The sequence below is a fragment of the Podarcis bocagei genome, assembly GCF_964188305.1.
Source record: "Podarcis bocagei genome assembly, chromosome: 8".
In the NCBI taxonomy this organism is placed as follows: Eukaryota; Metazoa; Chordata; class Lepidosauria; order Squamata; family Lacertidae; genus Podarcis; species Podarcis bocagei.
This window is the reverse complement of record NC_138133.1, coordinates 52449411-52455646: the sequence shown is the minus strand read 5'-3', so window position 1 is coordinate 52455646 and position 6236 is coordinate 52449411.

Genomic DNA, 6236 nt, shown 5'->3' with positions numbered 1-6236 from the left:
ATGGTCTCCACCTGGTCAACTAGTAAGCTGAGATGTGTTCCCTTGCCTGCTCCAGGCGCCTGGAGTGCACTTCTCACTCTTCCAGATGCCTCAGAGCCTGCTGTGTTTGCAGAGACTGGGACATGTCTGATTCTGGTGATGTGTCCTCTTCTCCTGGCTCCTGTGATCTGTCAGCTGCCCCTTCGACATCCTCTGATGCCCTGTGAGTACGTCCTAAGTCCCCAACCTCCCCTTCCCATCTCCAGCTTGTACCAATAGTGGCTACACCCTTTGCTGGGATCCACTTCCCTTTCCTTGATGTTATGCAAGTTCGTGACCTTTGGGGACCCTTCTGCTCATTCTGCTAAGTGTCTGCCCCCCCCCCCCAAGTCCTGCACTGGAGGACTTTGCATTGAATACAGCTAAAGGGAGAAGAAAAAACGCAAATAGATCTGTAGACTGAAATGAACTTTTTATGGCAGGAACTGACTGTTATCCAACTACTGATAGGCAAATGACATGAAAACAGCAATGATTCAGGGTTAGGTCCTTTGCATTTGGAGTGTTGTTTATTCATAGGCATCGTTCTTAATAAATTAGTTGTGTTAACTATTTTCAAGCTATAAAATAAAGAAATATTGGCTATCTTAACGAGAATGATTACCCATCTGCTCCTCTTCATCCGTGGTTGGGAACTGTGTCCATTAGACTAAAGAAAAATTATGTTCCAAATTTCTTCCCACCTCCAAAGTGTATGTAGACTGTTGTGTGCACATAACAGCTTAATGTTTCACAGAACATTCCCTCAACAGAATTTAGTATTGCTGGTGTGTCTAAATATTACTGCTGAGAGGCACAAAGTAACAAACATTTACACAAAACAACCCACATACTGTTAATTGCACCATTGCCACTTTATAAACTACCTCGGGGAGTGCTGTATTCTATAAACACCATTTCTGCAATGATCTTAAGTAACAAACTGTTTTACTTGGAAAGAACTGGGGAACTGGGGAAAATGCAATGCAAAGGCATCCTTACCTTGTTAATTGTACTGTAGCTACTTTAAAGTCTGCCTCAGAGTGTGTCCATTACTTTCAATACCACTACTGCAATGATTCAAGCTTTTTCTTTTCAGCTATACTCATTTGTCACTTTAAAACTTCATTTCAAAATCATTATTTGGACTATATGCATAAAATATTTTTTTTAGTTTTTTAAACAGTAATATTCAATAAATAATATACAGCAGGGACATAAGCTCTTATGCTAGGGATTGTTTCAATATAGTATTGCTCTGGTCTATCTTGGCAGCTGCATAATATTCCCTTAACCCCCCCCCCCCCGTTCCGCTTAGGAAATGTTAAAAAGTGTTCTGTTAGAGCATTTTTAAAAGACTTTTAAGTATAAAATTAATTGATCAATTCTTAACTGATATGGGCATGAAAGGTTAAAATGAATATCATTCAATATACGTTCGAAAGCTAAAATGACCATGAAATCCTATGCTTACTAGGTCTCACTGAGTTTGATAAAGCTTATTCCCTGATAACTGTGTCCAGGACTGTAGTCTAAGAGTGCTAAAATAAAACTGTTATACACATGACTGCAGGTCTGGACAAAACCACCAAGAAGATACCAGGTAGAAACAGCACATGTTATCAGCAGTCTATTTGTCAAAATATTTAATAACAGTCCTATTGAGATTTGAAGCTGTTGATCTCCATTAGCTACATCACTGCAATTATTCCAATAAACAACTGTCGGGGGTGCCTTCAGGCCCAAATTCAGCTCTTTGTAAGCTATGAATTATTCCTCTGTGGTCTTTAATGGCAAGGCATTGTTCAGGCTTCCGGCAACAATAATTGATGCTAACTAGGGTTCAGTATACACTCTTGTGACTTTAGCAGCTTCTGTTGTACCTCTAAACTAATCTCACCTAAGCCACACATAACTCAAAAAACCAAGCTTGATGTTTTGTTGGCTTTCATTGATGAAATTCATCCATAATTAAATTTGCCATCAATATGAGAACCACAGAGGAGTGAAGGAAGGGAAAGTTTGAGCTGCTTAAAGAGATCAGCAGTTTTTGCTTCATAGTTAGTACCATCTCTTGTGTATAAGCTACTATAATGGAGGGGTGGGATGCATGGAGATTTAGCATGGTTTTGTGAGAGGCCCATTCATTTTAATAGAATCTGTTCAGGAGAATTTTAGGTAAGGTGTGCTCAGTGTTTGTTAGGGACTAGCTCAAATGCGTACTTTCTAACTATGTTAAAACTTTGGGCCTCTAAACACTTTCATTGTGAGAAATATTTACAGAACAAGGAGGAAAGCATTTAGTTTCAAATATGAAACTTAATGAGTCCTGGATTGCAAGCATTGCCAGGTAAACTTAGATGTTGCTGACAGCAAAACAAATGATTGAAGTGTCCCTCTAATATAGAAGTTCTCAAATGTGCTTCTCTGGACCACACTTTCAGAATAAAAATTTGCTCATGCTATGCTGAAGTTGTGCTATATGTTATTAATCAAGCACTGCTAGTTGTTTCTTTTTGTTTTTCAATGTATTTCTTATCAATAAAAACAAAAACAACCAACTACTAGCAGTGCTTGATTTATAACATATAGTACAACCTTTATAATAAGATAATGGGACACCCAGAAAGTATAAAACAATGCGGCTACATAAGAACACGAATTATTCCCAAAATATAATTATAAACAAGCCTCTTACACATGTACCTTAAGCATGTATACAAACTTAATGAGAGGTGTGAGCTTTCTTTTGCCAGGTAATCTCATTCACCGTATATTAGATCTGATTTGAGACAAACAAGCTCTCATTAGGAGGAGCCAGTGTGGTGTAGTGGTTAAGAGCTGTAGACTCATAATCTGGGGAACCGGGTTCGCGTCTCCGCTCCTCCACATGCAGCTGCTGGGTGACCTTGGGCCAGTCACACTTCTTTGAAGTCTCTCAGCCCCACTCACCTCACAGAGTGTTTGTTGTGGGGGAGGAAGGGAAAGGAGAATGTAAGCTGCTTTGAGACTCCTTTGGGTAGTGATAAAGCAGGATATCAAATCCAAACTCTTCCTCTGCCTCTTCTTCTTCTTCTTCTTCATCATCATCATCATCATCATCATCATCACCTCCTCATCAACACAAAGAAGTCTTTCTCTTTTCTGATCTTTCATAGTTGTCAGATTTGAAAATCCCTGTTCACAACAATATGTTGTGGAGAACTGTAGAAGAATAACCATGCTCTTGAAGAGAGGTGTGGATGCTGTTTCTAGTTGCAGATCTGTCTATCTATTGATACTCTACTATGCTGAAATGTTTACATGTTTCTTTGACTGTCCTTGTCCCACCACACTTGCCATCTTCTCCTGCTGAACCAATGTGATGTGCCACACCCTTTGAGAACCACTGCTCTAACAGAATGCAAAAAACTATTTGCATATGGGTTCCCACTGTGCAGCATCCATTGTTGATTTATGTAGTAAGTGGAGTAGAACAGTATACAGTGGTACCCCGCAAGACGAATGCCTCGCAAGACGGAAAACCCGCAAGACGAAAGGGTTTTCTGTTTTGGAGGCGCTTCGCAAGACGAATTTCCCTATGGGCTTGCATCGCAAGACGAAAGCCCATAGGGAAATGCTGGCGGTCGGGAGCAAAGACTTTCGCCCACAGCCGGCCTTCAGAAGAGGACCTCTTCTGAAGGCCGGCGGGGGGCAAAAGTCTTTGCTCCCCCCGCCTGCCCCGGGCGATCTTAAAATGCTGGTGGGCGGGAGCGAAGCGTTCGCTGCCGACCCCCAGCATTTTAAAATCTCCAAGGGACAGCAGAGAAGTCTCGTGTCCCGTGTCCTGGGAAGATTTTAAAATGCTGGGGGTCGGGAGCGAAGCGCTGCTGACCCCCAGCATTTTAAAATCTCCCCGTGTCCTGGGAAGATTTAAAAATGCTGGGGGTCGGGAGCGAAGCGCTGCCGACCCCCAGCATTTTAAAACCTCCCCGTGTCCTGGGAAGATTTTAAAATGCTGGGGGTCGGGAGCGAAGCGCTGCCGACCCCCAGCATTTTAAAACCTCCCCGTGTCCTGGGAAGATTTTAAAATGCTGGGGGTCGGGAGCGAAGCGCTGCCGACCCCCAGCATTTTAAAACCTCCCCGTGTCCTGGGAAGATTTTTAAATGCTGGGGGTCGGGAGCGAAGCGCTGCCGACCCCCAGCATTTTAAAACCTCCCCGTGTCCTGGGAAGATTTTTAAATGCTGGGGGTCGGGAGCGAAGCGCTGCCGACCCCCAGCATTTTAAAACCTCCCCGTGTCCTGGGAAGATTTTAAAATGCTGGGGGTCGGGAGCGAAGCGCTGCCGACCCCCAGCATTTTAAAACCTCCCCGTGTCCTGGGAAGATTTTTAAATGCTGGGGGTCGGGAGCGAAGCGCTGCCGACCCCCAGCATTTTAAAACCTCCCCGTGTCCTGGGAAGATTTTTAAATGCTGGGGGTCGGGAGCGAAGCGCTGCCGACCCCCAGCATTTTAAAACCTCCCCGTGTCCTGGGAAGATTTTAAAATGCTGGGGGTCGGGAGCGAAGCGCTGCCGACCCCCAGCATTTTAAAACCTCCCCGTGTCCTGGGAAGATTTTAAAATGCTGGGGGTCGGGAGCGAAGCGCTGCCGACCCCCAGCATTTTAAAACCTCCCCGTGTCCTGGGAAGATTTTAAAATGCTGTTCCGAAGTGGGGTGGGGGGGCGGGGACGCCTTGCCCCGCCGCCCCACTTCGGAAAGCTGTTCCGAAGTGGGGCGGGGGGGCGGGGACGCCTGGCCCCGCCGCCCCACTTCGGAAAGCTGTTCCGAAGTGGGGCGGGGGGCGGGGACGCCTGGCCCCGCCGCCCCACTTCGGAAAGCTGTTCCGAAGTGGGGCGGGGGGCGGGGACGCCTGGCCCCGCCGCCCCACTTCGGAAAGCTGTTCCGAAGTGGGGCGGGGGGGGCGGGGACGCCTGGCCCCGCCGCCCCACTTCGGAAAGCTGTTCCGAAGTGGGGCGGGGGCGGGGACGCCTGGCCCCGCCGCCCCACTTCGGAAAGCTGTTCCGAAGTGGGGCGGAGGGGCGGGGACGCCTGGCCCCGCCGCCCCACTTCGGAAAGCTGTTCCGAAGTGGGGCGGGGGGGCGGGGACGCCTGGCCCCGCCGCCCCACTTCGGAAAGCTGTTCCGAAGTGGGGCGGGGGGGGGGCGGGGACGCCTTGTGACGTATTTTATCAGCCGTGACCCCTGCTAATTGATTTATGGCCCTCAATTAGCTCTTCCCTGCCCGGCACACTTCTTCTGCCGCATGCTCTGCTCCGAGCTCTCCGTCACGGCCAAGCAGAGTTTTGCACAGCGGTGAAAACTGTCACGTTGCTTGAATTCAGACAAACTCACACTGAGTCCAGGTTTGTCTATATACAGCATTTATTCCAACATTTCTCAGGATTTTCCAGGGCTATTAGCAGCCATTCCAAGCCCACGTCTTTTCCCCACAAAGTTCGAAGTGGGACCGGCAAACTTTGCCCAAGCTCCGCCCGAGCTTCTAAAAATGACGTCAGAATGGTGTAGCATCATGGGAAAAGCTTAACTCGTTAGGTTCCAGCTTCCACACCCCCCCTTGCTGCACCTTCTGACAAGACCCTTTTGAGTTCAACACCTTCCCCTTTGCCTTGTGCTCTTTCCCAGCATCTTTCCCAGGCACCCGTTGAACCCCTTTAACACTCCCAGAATCACACTGTGCGAACCAGGCCCATGCGCTTGTCGCCTGGTACCTGTCCGGCGGAATTCCTTTCGTTGAGCGACTAGATCTTCTGGGCACAAACTCAGATGTTACCTCTGACTCACTGCCACCAGAACCTGTGTCCTCATCCTCACGGGATTCCCCCTCTGACTTAAAACGTTTTCGGACCTTCTCCATTACACTTACCGGAGAACTGGGCTCGCTTTTGGGTGTTCTCTTAACCTGTGGAGAAACTACAGATACCTTCTCCTGTTCCTGACTTTGGTCAGTTCCCTGATCGTCATCATCAGACTCAGTTTCTTCTTCCTCCCCTTCTCCCCCCTCAGAATCTTCCTGTTCTGAATCAGAAAGACACTCTGAAAGAACATCACGCTTGGCAGCAGGTTTTGACTTTTCATCCTGCTCATAGAACTCAGCGTGTTTGCTGATCAGTAACTTACTCTGATCACCTGATGGAAATGCAAATCTCCACGCATTTGCTGTTGGCTCATACCCACAG